This window comes from Mobula birostris, chromosome 20 (assembly GCF_030028105.1).
Source record: "Mobula birostris isolate sMobBir1 chromosome 20, sMobBir1.hap1, whole genome shotgun sequence".
NCBI lineage: Eukaryota > Metazoa > Chordata > Chondrichthyes > Myliobatiformes > Myliobatidae > Mobula > Mobula birostris.
The window spans coordinates 9,166,684-9,181,901 of record NC_092389.1 but is presented as its reverse complement, the minus strand read 5'-3'; the positions used below and the strand labels follow the sequence as shown (position 1 = coordinate 9,181,901).

The window sequence follows — 15,218 nt, the reverse complement described above, 5'->3', positions numbered from 1 at the left end:
ACCTTGTGTGCCTTCATCTCCCGACGATAAGCCACAACAGCATCTCTAGGAAGAGGTACAGTCGATGTTTCGGGCCGAGACCCTTCGTCGACTGCACCTCTTCCTAGAGATGCTACCTGGCCTGCTGCGTTCACCAGCAACTTTCACGTGTGTTGCTTGAATTTCCAGCATCTGCAGAATTCCTCTTGTTTGCGTTTTACAATTCTCAATCGGCCACTTATTTTCCCGTTTCCCAGAAACCTTCCATCCACCTTCTTCCATACAATTCCGATCACACAACTCCCGTCGCTTTGACACTATCGTTACCTCCGTGTCCCCCTGAAAGAAAACTCTCCACAGCAGGCTGTCTTTTACTCCAACCCTGGCTACGCTCTCACAACTTTGTATCGCTCTTGGACAGCGGGGAATGTTAAGGCCTTGATGAACTTTATTAACCTCGGGGAGGAGCAACTCAGGTGGCACCACCGGCAGACCACGACCCGCTTCCCAGCTCATCGGCGGGCAGCCTGGGCCGGCTCGAGAGCGCAGAGGATGAACCGGGATCTCATCAGGTGCTCGCCATTCACGCGGATCAAGTTAGTAACCGTCCGGGATAATTGTTAACTGTTTCGCGGGAGGGGCTAAACGTGCGCTCAGGATAAAACTTCACGACTTCTTTTTTCCCTTAGCTTAAAACCACTTTACCTTCCGTACTGTGCTAACCCCCAACCCCGCTCCCTCCCTCCCCTCCGTCACCCCCACTCCCTCCCTCCCTCGCCTCCCTCCCCCTCCGTCACCCCTAACCCTGCTCCCTCCCTCCCTCCGTCACTCCTAACCCCGCTCCCTCCCTCCCCTCTGTCACCCCCGCTCCCTCCCTCCCCTCCGTCACCCCCGCTCCCTCCCTCTGTCACCCCCAACCTCCCTCCCTCGCCTCCCCCCGCTCCCTCCGTCACCCCCAACCCCGCTCCCTCCCTTGCCTCCCTCCCTCCCCTGTCACTCCCACTCCCTCATTCCCTCCCTCCCCTGTCACTCCCACTCCCTCATTCCCTCCCTCCCCTCTGTCACCCCCGCTCCCTCCCTCCCCTCTGTCACCCCCGCTCCCTCCCTCCCCTCCGTCACCCCCGCTCCCTCCCTCTCTCCGTCACCCCAACCCCGCTCCCTCCCTCCCCTCCGTCACCCCCGCTCCCTCCCTCTGTCACCCCCAACCTCCATCCCTCGCCTCCCCCGCTCCCTCCCTTGCCTCCCTCCCTCCCCTGTCACTCCCGCTCCCTCATTCCCTCCCTCCCCTCTGTCACTCCCGCTCCCTCCTTCCCTCCATCACCCCCTCTCCCTCCCTCTGTCACCCCCAACCTCCCTCCTGCTCCCACTCACCCCCCCCGCTCTTGTGTAGCCCCCCCACTCACCCCCCTCACTTACTGTCCCTCCCTCCACTCTCTCTCCCTTCCTCCCCTCCATGCGTGCACCCCCTTCTGGCCACGCACCACCCCTTTCCCCACAGCTCTCTACCCCTCTACTCCCTTCACCTCCTCCTCCTCCTCAACCCCCCCCCCCCACCATCTGCACCCCTGCTGCACACCACAGCCACCCAGTGAGGCGGAGACATTATTTCCGATCGGGACAGACTGGTTTCTTGATGGCAGGCCAAGGATATAGTTGCAGAAGGAGATCTTCTTTGAAGTTTATTGATTTGTCCTGAGGTGATGATGGTGTTGCACACAGATTTGTGACCAATAAATCGCAGTTGACGTTGGTATTGTTGTTCTCCAGGTGGTCTAGGACTGAGTGGAGACCCAGTAAGATTAAATCCACTGTGGACCTGTTGTGGCAGTAGGTGAATTGCAACGAGTTTGGCTTCTTAGGATAGGAATGAGTTGATTCTAGCCATGACCAATGTCTCAGAGCACTGGGCTTACCTTACTCTTCTTGGGCACTGGCATGATTGTTGCCCTTTCGAAGTAGGGGGAGCCTTGGACTGCAGCAGTGAGAAATTGAATATGTCCGTGAACACTCCAGTCAGTTGGTTGGCACCGGTTTTCAAAGACCTACCAGCTGCACTGTCAGGGCTTGATGAGGGTTCACCCAGTAGAATGATGTTCTGACCTCAGCCTGTGAGACAGACATCAGGGTCCCTAGGTTCACATAGGTTTACTTTTATTCTCCCTTTTAAAGTGTGCATAAAAGGCATTCAGTCCATCGGAGAGTGAAGCGTCACAGCCATTTATAATATTAGGTTTTAGCTTGAAGGAAGTGATGGCCTGCAAACCCTGCTGGAGATGATGTGCTTCCAATTTCATCACTAACTTCATTTGGAATTGTGTTTTTGCTCTTAAAATAGTCTTCTGTTGGTTAATTTTGTTTCGTTCAGGATCACCAGTCTTGAACACCACAGATCTGTCCCTCTGGCAGACTGCAAATGTCACAGTTCATTCACGGCTTCTGGTTTAAGGATGTCTGCTATGTTCTCGAAGGCACACATTCATCCATGTAGGTCTTGATGAAGTTGGTGATGACTGTGGCATACTTATTCAGACCGAAGATGAATCTCTTAACATGGACCAGTCCAGCAATTCAAAGTAATCCTGTAAGCTCTCTTCCACCTCCCTTGAGCTTCCTTTGCATGGCATGGTAGTGTAGCAGTTAGAGTAATTGCTTTACAGTGCCATCAGCCCAGGTTCATTATCCACTGCTGTCTGTAAGGAGTTTGTACGTTCTTCCCTTGACCTTGTGGGTTTCCTCCAGGTGCCCTGGTTTCCTCCCACATTCCAAAGACGTGCAGGTTAGTAGGTAATTTGGCAGCAAAGTCATAATGGGCTGGAAGGTACTGTTGCAGTGTTGTATCTCTAAATAAAATAAATACCTTTGCAGTCCTCATCACTAATGCTGCAGTCCTCAGTGAGTGCCTGTATGCTGGGAGGAGTAGTACAGGTGATCAGACTTTACAAAGTGTGGATGTGGGATTGCATGGTAAGTGTTCTTCGTAGTGGTATGTTGGCTCCTCTGGTTCCACAGGTGGCAAGTTGGTGGTAGTTGGTTAGAGACTTCTTCAAGTTAAGCTGGTTGGAATCCCCCGCAATGATAGGGAAGGCATCATGGTGTGCTGTTTGTGAATGCAGATCCAGTGCCAGCTTGACAATGGCCTGAGATGGCATGTATGCCGTTACCAGGATGATGGTGGAAAACTCCCTCAGCAGATAGACTGACAGATGTTCCAGGTCGCTGGGGGTGGAGGGGCATAACTGTGATCAATCCGCCATGTCTGTGCAACACGATGAGTTAATCAGGGAGCAAGTGCTGCTGTCCAGTCTATGCAGTGGAAGGTGAAGCCCTCTGGCTGAAGGACTGTGTCTGGAGTGCTGAGGCTGAGCCATGTCTCCATAAATAAAAGTATGCAGCACTCCCTGATGTCCCTCTGGTACTGTAATCTTTCTCTGAAGTTTTTGGTTTTGTATTCCAGAGACTGTAATTTGCCAGGAGAATGGCTTATTCTGCCAATAGCCTTGAAGGATTTTGTAGTATGTCTCCAATTCTTTTAGGTGCCAGCTGCAGACCTTTTAAGTGCACTGACCATCTTCTTGATTATGCCTCGGGGAACATTCTTTTTCTTGTTTGCTTTATAAATGAAAGGCCTTTATATAGGTTAATATAGTCAATATAGTTAATATAGTCCAAATATTTCTAAAAGCAAAATTAGCAGTTCTATCAACTATGTGGCAAATAGAGCCTGAGGAAGCATGTGCCAGGCAACAGTGGTAACTTTCATTGTAGTAAAACATGACAAGTGCATTTCTGAAGACTTGTGGTGGGCATTATTTAATATTGAATACTAAATGAATATAAGAGTAAGACCACATGATAGTTCAGCTGATTAGATAGTGAGTGATTCATGGTAAAGTGAAGTAAGGGATAGATAGGGATTAAGAGGACGGAGTAACACACAGAATGCTGGAGGAACTCAGCAGGTCAGGCAGCATCTACGGAAAGGAATAAAGAGTTAATGTTTCACTCCAAGACCCTTCAACAGGACTGAAAAGGAAGGGGGCAGAAGCCAGAGTAAGAAGATGGGGGGAGTAGGGGAGGGGAAGGAGGGGAAGCTAGAAGGTGATAGGTGAGGGAGAAGGGGAGAGGGAATGAAGTGAGAAGTTGGGAGGTGATTTGTAGAAAAGATAAAGGGCTGAAGAAGGAGGCATCTGATAGAAGAGGAGTCTGGACCATTAAGAGGACCGGTAGATGTTTAAGAGCTGATAATTCTGAAGGATGAGAGAATAAATCTGGGATCGTTCTAGAAGACATAATTGGGAGAGTGCAGAGATTTTCGATGGTTGGGGACAGATTTAGACAGGGAGGTGGTTGCATACTTCTGAACTGTGCTACTTTTCTGTAGTGCTGTAGCAATATTCAGATAATTCTTTCATCTTTACTGTAATCTTGTTACTTTTGTGGGTTGATAGGGAAATCTGAAAGATACTTGTGTGATTAAGCCATATGTCAGAGTATCGAGTTGTCACCATGCAAACTTGTCACCAAAACTTTCTATTGACAGTTGATTTTACAGTATTTCGTTCTGAATAATAATCTGGTAAACGTCAGCAGGTCAGGCAACTGTTGGAAGAGAAACAGTCAATGCCTTTTGTCAGGTCTGTTGCTCTGCAAAGTTTGCTTTAAGGGTAATGTCCAAATAAGAGCCCGGGAGCGAAATGTGTTTAGTGCAAATGTTGATATATTGTGCTATCAGGAAATGCTGAGAAGCTGTCAATCTTAGATCCTTTCAAGTACATAAAGTTAAATAAAGATTATCAAGGAGTGGGATTACTTGAAGAGCATCCATCTGGGAGATTGAGTAACTCTATTTTCATTCAATACACATCAAAGTTGCTGGTGAACGCAGCAGGCCAGGCAGCATCTCTAGGAAGAGGTACAGTCGACGTTTTGGGCCGAGACCCTTCATCAGGACTAACTGAAAGAAGAGCTAGTAAGAGATTTGAAAGTGGGAAGGGGAGGGGGAGATCCAAAATGATAGGAGAAGACAGGAGGGGGAGGGATGGAGCCAAGAGCTGGACAGGTGATTGGCAAAAGGGATATGAGAGGATCATGGGACGGGAGGCCCAGGGAGAAAGAAAAGGGAGAAGGGGGATAAAAGCCCAGAGAATGGGCAAGGGGTATAGTCAGAGGGACAGAGGGAGAAAAAGGAGAGAGGGAAAAAGAATGTGTGTATATAAATAAATAATGGATGGAGTACGAGGGGGAGGTGGGGCATTAGCGGAAGTTAGAGAAGTTGATGTTCATGCCATCAGGTTGGAGGCTACCCAGACGGAATATAAGGTGTTGTTCCTCCAACCTGAGTGTGGCTTCATCTTTACAGTAGAGGAGGCCGTGGATAGACATATCAGAATGGGACGTGGAATTAAAATGTGTGGCCACTGGGAGATCCTGCTTTCTCTGGCGGACAGAGCGTAGGTGTTCAGCGAAACGATCTCCCAGTCTGCGTCGGGTCTCGCCAATATATAGAAGGCCACATCGGGAGCACCGGATGCAGTATATCACCCCAGCCGACTCACAGGTGAAATGTCGCCTCACCTGGAAGGACTGTCTGGGGCCCTGAATGGTGGTGAGGGAGGAAGTGTAAGGGCATGTGTAGCACTTGTTCCACTTACAAGGATAAGTGCCAGGAGGGAGATCGGTGGGGAGGGATGGGGGGGACGAATGGACAAGGGAGTCGCGTAGGGAGCGATCCCTGCGGAATGCAGAGAGAGGGGGGGAGGGAAAGATGTGCTTAGTGGTGGGATCCCGTTGGAGGTGGAGGAAGTTACGAAGAATAATATGTTGGATCCGGAGGCTGGTGGGGTGGTAGGTGAGGACAAGGGGAACCCTATTCCTAGTGGGGTGGCGGGAGGATGGAGTGAGAGCAGATGTACGTGAAATGGGGGAGATGCATTTGAGAGCAGTGTTGATGGTGGAGGAAGGGAAGCCCCTTTCTTTAAAAAAGGAGGACATCTCCCTCGTCCTGGAATGAAAAGCCTCATCCTGAGAGTAGATGCGGCAGAGACGGAGGAATTGCGAGAAGGGGATGGCATTTTTGCAAGAGACAGGGTGAGAAGAGGAATAGTCCAGATAGCTGTGAGAGTCCGTAGGCTTGTAGACATCAGTGGATAAGCTGTCTCCAGAGATAGAGACAGAAAGATCTAGAAAGGGGAGGGAGGTGTCGGAAATGGACTAGGTAAACTTGAGGGCAGGGTGAAAGTTGGAGGCAAAGTTAATGAAGTCAATGAGCTCAGCATGCGTGCAGGAAGCAGCGCCAATGCAGTCATCGATGTAGCGAAGGAAAAGTGGGGGACAAATACCAGGATAGGTTTGGAACATGGATTGTTCCACAAAGCCAACAAAAAGGCAGGCATAGCTAGGACTCATACGGGTGCCCATGGCTGCACCTTTAGTTTGGAGGAAGTGGGAGGAGCCAAAGGAGAAATTATTAAGAGTAAGGACTAATTCCGCTAGACGGAGCAGAATGGTGGTAGAGGGGAACTGGTTAGGTTAGTTCCCCCCCTCCCCCTTTTCTTTCTCCCTAGGCCTCCTATCCCATGATCCTCTCATATCCCTTTTGCCAATCCTTGGCTCCATCCCTCCCCCTCCTGTCTTCTACCAATTCAGATCTCCCCCTCCCCCTCCCCCTCCCCCTCCCACTTTCAAATCTCTTACTAACTCTTCTTTCAGTTAGTCCTGACAAAGAGTCTCGGCCCGAAACGTTGACTGTACCTCTTCCTAGAGATGCTGCCTGGCCTGCTGTGTTCACCAGCATTTTGTGTGTGTTGCTTGAAATTCCAGCATCTGCAGATTTCCTTGTGTTTCTATTTTCATTCATTAATTTCAGGCTGTGAATCCAGGCCCTTTAGATTTCAAGGAACTAGTGCTGTCCATTCAACTGAACTATACTACCACTTGGAAGGTTACTTTAATGAAGGAGAAGGTTTTTACTGTGGCCTAGCATAATCTAAACAGCAAGTTTTTAACATCTGATAATTTGGAAGATGGACATTTATAAGATACAGATTTGAAAGCATAAGAGTTGTTTTCAAATAATGTAATGTGAAAGCATTTCCTCTGGAGATTCCAATTAGGTGTGACTGATTTTGAAACAATCACAAATTAGGGGAATAACCCAATTTGATCAGGGAGGCAGTTCTTACGCTGCTTATGAACCAGCAATGCTTGCTTACTTGATGCACAAACCTGGCCCCAACCAACCACTGACCCGGCTTCTCTATTTGAACCAATCTGGTCTTCAATGAAGTCATCATTTTTGTGCATCCAATGTAAATGTACAAAGGCATTCTTACAGCTCAAACTAACAGTTGATGCCACTTCCGTTTACAGTATTAGAATATTCAGTTATATCTGACTCATTCTCTGATCAATGCACATGAACAGAATATTGTTTTCTTTGTTGGTAGGACAACTATGAACATTTTTAGTCAGGTTTCCTATGTAATGAAACAAAGCTAAACTACTCATCAAACATCTGGCTGGATAGTTACTGAATTGTACACAACTGCCAGAGTGAGGATTTTAGATGAAGAGAGTAAACACTGAGAATTCTTTAACAAGGTGCATGCTGCTTGAATACACACTAGAAAAATGCTTTGCATACTGATAACGGAAATGCAAACAGGAAATGTTGAAAATATTTCGCAAGTCAGCATGTCAGGAAAGAGAAATGGATTGAACACGCAAACAACAGGAATTCTGCAGATGCTGGAAATTCAAGCAACACACATCAAAGTTGCTGGTGAACGCAGCAGGCCAGGCAGCATCTCTAGGAAGAGGTGCAGTCGATGTTTCAGGCCGAGACCCTTCGTCAGGACTAACTGAAAGAAGAGCTAGTAAGAGATTTGAAAGTGGGAGGGGGAGGGGGAGGGGGAGATCCAAAATGATAGGAGAAGACAGGAGGGGGAGAGATGGAGCCAAGAGCTGGACAGGTGATTGGCAAAAGGGATATGAGAGGATCATGGGACAGGAGACCCAGGGAGAAAGACAAGGGGGGGGGGGAACCAAGAGGATGGGCAAGGGGTATAGTCAGAGGGACAGAGGGAGAAAAAGAATGTGTGTATAAAAATAAATAACGGATGGGGTACGAGGGGGAGGTGGGGCATTAGCGGAAGTTAGAGAAGTCAATGTTCATGCCATCAGGTTGGAGGCTACCCAGACGGAATATAAGGTGTTGTTCCTCCAACCTGAGTGTGGCTTCATCTTTACAGTAGAGGAGGCCGTGGATTGACATGTCAGAATGGGAATGGGACGTGGAATTAAAATGTGTGGCCACTGGGAGATCGTGCTTTCTCTGGCGGACAGAGCGTAGGTGTTCAGCGAAACGATCTCCCAGTCTGCGTTGGGTCTCGCCAATATATAGAAGGCCACATTGGGAGCACCGGATGCAGTATATCACCCCAGCCGACTCACAGGTGAAGTGTCGCCTCACCTGGAAGGACTGTCTGGGGCCCTGAATGGTGGTGAGGGAGGAAGTGTAAGGGCATGTATAGCATTTGTTCAGCTTACAAGGATAAGTGCTGGGAGGGAGATCAGTGGGGAGGGATGGGGGGGGACGAATGGACAAGGGAATCGCATAGGAGCGATGCCTGCAGAAAGCAGAAAGAGGGGGAGAGGGAAAGATGCACTTAGTGGTGGGATCCCGTTGGAGGTGGCGGAAGTTATGGAGAATAATATGTTGGATCCGGAGGCTGGTGGGGTGGTAGGTGAGGACAAGGGGAACCCTTTTCCTAGTGGGGTGGTGGGAGGATGGAGTGAGAGCAGATGTGCGTGAAATGGGGGAGATGCGTTTGAGAGCAGTGTTGATGGAGGAGGAAGGGAAGCCCCTTTCTTTAAAAAAGGAGGACATCTCCCTCGCCCTGGAATGAAAAGCCTCATGAAAAGCAGATGCGGCGGAGACGGAGGAATTGCGAGAAGGGGATGGCATTTTTGCAAGAGACAGGGTGAGAAGAGGAATAGTCCAGATAGCTGTGAGAGTCCGTAGGCTTGTAGACATCAGTGGATAAGCTGTCTCCAGAGTTAGAGACAGAAAGATCTAGAAAGGGGAGGGAGGTGACGGAAATGGACCAGGTAAACTTGAGGGCAGGTGAAAGTTGGAGGCAAAGTTAATGAAGTCAACGAGCTCAGCATGCATGCAGGAAGCAGCACCAATGCAGTTGTCGATGTAGCGAAGGAAAAATGGGGGACAGATACCAGAATAGGTTCGGAACATAGATTGTTCCACAAAGCCAACAAAAAGGCACACATTTTAATTCCACATCCCATTCCCATTCTGACATGTCTATCCACAGGCTCCTCTACTGTAAAGATGAAGCCACACTCAGGTTGGAGGAACAACACCTTGTATTCCGTCTGGGTAGCCTTCAACCTGATGGCATGAACACTGACTTCTCTAACTTCCGCTAATGCCCCACCTCCCCCTCGTACCCCATCCATTATTTATTTTTATACACACATTCTTTCCCTCACTCTCCTTTTTCTCCCTCTGTCCCTCTGACTATACCCCTTGCCCATCCTCTGGGTTCCCCCTCCTTTCTTTCTCCCTGGGCCTCCTGTCCCATCATCCTCTCATATCCCTTTTGCCAATCAACTTTCCAGCTCTTGGCTCCATCCCTTCCCCTCCTGTCTTCTCCTATCATTTTGGATCTCCCCCTCCCCCTCCCACTTTCTTTTCTTTCTTTCTTTTTAAATCTTTTTATTAATTTTTCAAAATTATAAGCTCAATAACAAAATTGGTACAAAGAGATTGGAAAAATGTTCATCAGGATATATAAAATGGATTTTAAGTAACATAGAAATAAAAGACTTCCAAACTCATAATGAGATTAAACATTAACAATGAAATAAAAAGAAAAAAATATATATAAACAAATAAAAACCCCAAAAGAAAAAGAGAAAAAAAAAACCCCAAAAAAGGCAAAACAGGGCTAGACCAACAACTTGTATCAGACATGATCCATAATGTCGCTAACTCCGCTCCTCTCATTATATAATGTTAGAAAAAAGATTCGGAAGGGTCAGATTACATCATATGAAAATGTTGCATGAAAGGTTTCCAGGTATCTTCAAATTTAACCGAAGAGTCAAAAATATCACTTCTAATTTTTTCTAAATTTAAACCTAATATGGTTTGAGAAAACCATTGGAACGTAGTTGGAGGATTAATTTCCTTCCAGTTCAACAAAATAGATCTTCTCGCCATTAAGGTAACAAAAGCTATCATTCGAGAGGCTGAAGAAGATAAAGATCTATGTTCTACCATTGGCAATCCAAAGATTGCCGTAATAGGATGGGGTTTTAAATCAAAGCATGGAATTGTTGAAATAATATCAAAAATGTCTTTCCAATATTTTTCCAAAAGAGGACAGGACCAAAACATATGAGTTAAAGAAGCCACTTCAGAGTGACATCTATCACAAGTAGGGTTTATATGGGAATAAAAACGAGCTAGTTTATCTTTGGACATATGAGCTCTGTGTACTACTTTAAATTGTATTAAAGTATGTTTAGCACATATAGAAGAAGTACTAACTAATTGAAAAATTTTATCCCATTTTTCTGTAGGTAGGGAAAGTTGAAGTTCCCTTTCCCATTCATTTTTAATTTTATTAGATATATCTGGCTGTGATTTCATAATTATATCATAAATTATTGCTATTAATCCCTTCTGCAAAGGATTAAAACCTAAAATTTTATCAAAAATGCCAGAAGGATTTGAAGTCGGAAAGGTAGGCAACGTAGTATTTAAAAAATTTCTTATTTGTAAGTATCTAAAACAAAATGGGATCTAGGCAAATCAAATTTCTCAGATAACTGCTCAAAAGACATAAAGCAGTTATCCAGAAATAGATCACGAAAACATATTATGCCTTTCATTTTCCATATCAAAAAGGCTTGGTCCGTTACCGAGGGTTGGAAAAAGAAATTAGATATAATAGGGCTTGATAACATAAATTCATTCAGGCCAAAAAATTTACGAAATTGAAACCATATTCGCAATGTATGTTTAACTATGGGGTTGAAAATTTGTTTATTCAATTTAGATAGTGCAGAAGGCAGTGAAGTTCCTAAAATGGAGGCTGAAGAAAACCCTTGTACAGAGTGGCCTTCAAGGTTTACCCAATGTGGGCTTGGAGTTGTATTCCAATCTTGTGTCCAAAATATTAAGTATCGGATATTAATTGCCCAATAGTAAAATCTTAGGACAGGCAATGCCAAACCACCCTCTTCCTAGAGATGCTGCCTGGCCTGCTGCGTTCACCAGCAACTTTTTTGTGTGTTGTCCAAACCACCCTGTTTCTTAGCTTTCTGTAAGTATTTTTTACTTAATCTGGGATTTCTATTTTGCCATATATAAGAGGAAATTTTAGAGTCAATAGTATCAAAAAAAGATTTAGGAATAAAAATCGGTATCGCTTGAAATAAATATAAAAATTTGGGTAAAATAATCATTTTAAAAGCATTAATACGGCCAATCAATGATAGAGACAAAGGGGACCATTTAGTAATCAGTTGTTTAACCTGATTAATTAATGGTAAAAGGTTGAGATTATGTCTCTTAGTAATTTTAACTCCCAAATAAGTAAAATAATCAGTAATCAGTCTAAATGGAGAGTTTCTATAAATGGGAACCTGCATATTTAATGGAAAGAGTTCACTCTTACTTAGGTTCAGTTTATAACCAGAAAAGCTACTAAACTGAGCAAGCAAAGTTAATACTGCCGGAATAGATTTTCCTGGGTTAGAAATATATAAAGTAGATCATCTGCATATAGTGATAATTTATGAGTCTCATTTCCATGGGTAATGCCAAATATATTAGTGAAGTCACGAATGGCAATAGCTAGTGGTTCCAAAGCAATATCAAATAATAATGGACTAAGAGGGCAACTCTGCCTAGTACCACGGAATAAATGAAAGAAAGGGGATCTTTGGTTGTTAGTAAATACCGAGGCCAAAGGGGTAAAATATATCAGTTTAATCCAGGAAATGAATATCGACTAAAATTAAATTTCTCAAGGGTATTGAATAAATATATCCATTCAACTCTATCAAAAGCTTTTTCAGCATCCAATGAAATGACACATTCTGGAATTTTGGGTGAAGGCGTATAAACGATATTCATTAATCTCCTAATATTAAAAAAAAGAGTAATGGTTTTTAATAAATCCAGTTTGATCAGCAGAAATAATTTGGGGTAATACATTCTCCAATCTCGTTGCCAATATTTTAGAAAAAATCTTAGAATCAACATTCAGCAGAGATATAGGTCTATAAGATGCACATTCAGTAGGATCCTTATCTTTTTTAAGAATTAGGGAAATAGAAGCTCGATAGAAAGATTGTGGTAATTTACCTATTGAAACTGCATCCCTAAGAACACTACATAGCCAAGGAGTTAGTGTAGTTGAGAAAAATTTTTAAATTCTACTGTAAATCCATCCGAACCAGGTGCTTTACCTGAGTTCATTGAAAAAATAGCATTCTTTATTTCTTGTACTGTAATAGGTACATCTAGTTTTGAACGTTCATTAGATGATAATTTTGGAATATTCAATTTCTTAAAAAATTCATGCATTATAGTGGAGTCATCAGGAAATTCTGATTGATAAAGGGAGGTATAAAATTCTTGAAAGGATTTATTAATCTCGTCATGGTCAACTGTCAAAGTGCCATCTTGTTTATGAATTTTAAGAATCTGTCATTTAACCGAGGCCAATTTCAATTGATTAGCTAAAAGTTTCCCAGTTTTATCACCATGTAAATAAAATTGACTCTTAGTTTTGATTAATTGACTTTCAATTGAAGATAATAATAAGAGGTTATGTTCCATTTGAAGTTCAACTCTCTGTTTATAAAGTTCTTGATTAGGAGCTATAGAATATTTCTTATCAACTTCTTTAATCTTGTCAACCAGTTTAAGTATTTCCTTATTAGTTCGCTTTTTTAGTCCAGCAGTGTAGGAAATAATTTGTCCACGAATATATGCTTTAAAAGTATCCCAGAGGATCCCACTGGAAATATCATCTGTGGAATTCGTTGTAAAGGTAAAACTTAATCTGTTCATCAATAAACCTAACGAAATCTGAATCTTGAAGCAAAGAGATATTAAATCTCCATTGTCTAGAATTAGTAGATATATCCCTTAAGTTAATAAATAATTTCAACGGTGCATGGTCAGAAACAGCAATAGAATCATATTCGCAACCCGTAATAAAAGGAATTAATCGAGAGTCAATAAGAAGGTAGTCAATTCTTGAATAGTGCTGATGTACATGTGAAAAAAAAGAGAACTCTTTGTCATTCGGATGTAAGAATCTCCAAATTTCTGAGATTCCAGAGTCGGTCATAAAAGAGTTAATAAGGGTAGCCGATTTATTCGGAAGTGCTTGACTAAACTTGGATCTATCTATCAAAGGATTTAAACAACAATTAAAATCACCACCCATAATCAGCATATAGTCATTTAAGTTGGGAAGAGATGTGAGGAGATTCTTTAAAAAATCAGGACAGTCAACATTTGGGGCATAAACATTGAGCATAGCAACTTTTTTGTTAAATAGCAAGCCAGTAATGAACAAAAATCTGCCATTAGAATCTGAAATTGTCTCATAGTGCATAAATGAAATTGACGAATTTATAAATATAGAAATGCCTTTTACTTTAGCTTGTGAATTCGCATGATACTGTTAGTCCTTCCAGAATCTAAAGAAATGTTGATTATCCTCTTTCCGGACATGAGTTTCTTGTACAAAAATAATATGAGCATTCATCCTATGGAATACTTCAAAATTTTTCTTCCGTTTATTCGGGTGGTTTAAACTATTTGTATTCCAAGAAACTAAATTGATAGTCTTATCCATCATAATGAGCTCGAGTATAAAGTATGTAAAGGGTTAACCAGAGTAGAGAATCATGACCCCGGAAGAGGAAAAAAGGTCCAAAGAGGAACCGGAAGTTACGACATTTCAGACATTTTGGTAGTTTCTGGTCAGCCCGTTTAAAAAGAAAAAAATGAAAAAGGAATAAAAGGAAAAATACCACCCACCTCCCACAAAACCCCAGAAAAAAGCCAGACAGTGGCCAATGCTAAATCTAAGACTAAACCTAACCCCATCTTTCCGGAGGGCGACCCAACAGAAATATGTTTATCAAAAAAAAGACACCACCCTTATGGAAAAAAGTAAAAACTAGCTATAGCAAGAAAAAAAATCTTAAAGCGATTAAAAGCATCGAATAGTTCCTTGCTACTCATATTTCAAAGAACATCAAACGTTAAATCATATTACTATATTAATTTTTCAAATATAACTGATCGGAAATGATGTGAGAAACAGCAAGGATTATGGGGAGAAGAAAAAAACAATCCCCCATTTTAAAATATAATACTTTAGTAACATTTCAAAAAGAAAACAGGCATTAAACTTATAACTAAATAATTACCCAAAGGTATTAAGAGTAAGATCTACAGGATCACTAACAAAAAAGCCTAATATCGTTTAACTATATAAAACGAACCTACACTGCCAAATCGAGAAAACAAAACCTCGAACTAAACAATCAGAGACGAGAGAAAAAACCAAACGATACATTGATTAATCCTCCGTAAAGGGAGGCAGATCATCGAGAAAACTTTGGGCTTCCATCGGATTTTTAAACAGACTACGCGAGTTATCCGGCATAACCACTCTCAGACGGGCTGGAAACAGTAGTGCTATTTTATAACCCCGACAATAAAGTTCTGCCATCTGAGGTTTAAAAGCCATCTGTTTTTTCAGTTTGTCTTGGCTGTAGTCTTCAACAATTCTGAACTTGAAATCTTGAAATTCGATCATACCTTTCTTCCGAGCAGCTTGGATAACTCGTTCCTTCTCGTGGACATAATGAAACCGAATAATGATCGGTCTTGGTTTGGCCCATTTCTCCAGATTAAAACGGAATGAGCGATGAGCACAATCTAATATCGGGGTTCTTCCAATATATCAGAGCCAAACACATCCATTAGCAATTTAGAAAAATATTTGGTAGGATCTCCCTTCTCAACATCCTCAGGAGAACCAATTAATCGCAAATTCTGTCGTCCGGAACGATTTTCAAGATCGATAGTCTTAGCTTGATAGCGTTCCAATTGCTGAGTTACTGAAGTTAAACATTTTTCAAGCGCTTCAATTCTTTTTTCTCTTTTACGGCCATCTTCATCT

The 15,218-nt window shown here is 43.2% G+C and overlaps 1 long non-coding RNA gene across 1 annotated transcript in view; it reads left to right on the top strand.

Moving 5' to 3' along the window:
• The first annotated feature begins 467 nt into the window (after positions 1–467).
• LOC140185445 (uncharacterized) overlaps positions 468–15,218 on the top strand; it is a 43,856-nt gene continuing 29,105 nt past the window's right edge. The window contains exon 1 of the long non-coding RNA XR_011882637.1: positions 468–575. This is a non-coding gene — a long non-coding RNA (uncharacterized lncRNA). The remainder of the gene's footprint in view (positions 576–15,218) is intronic.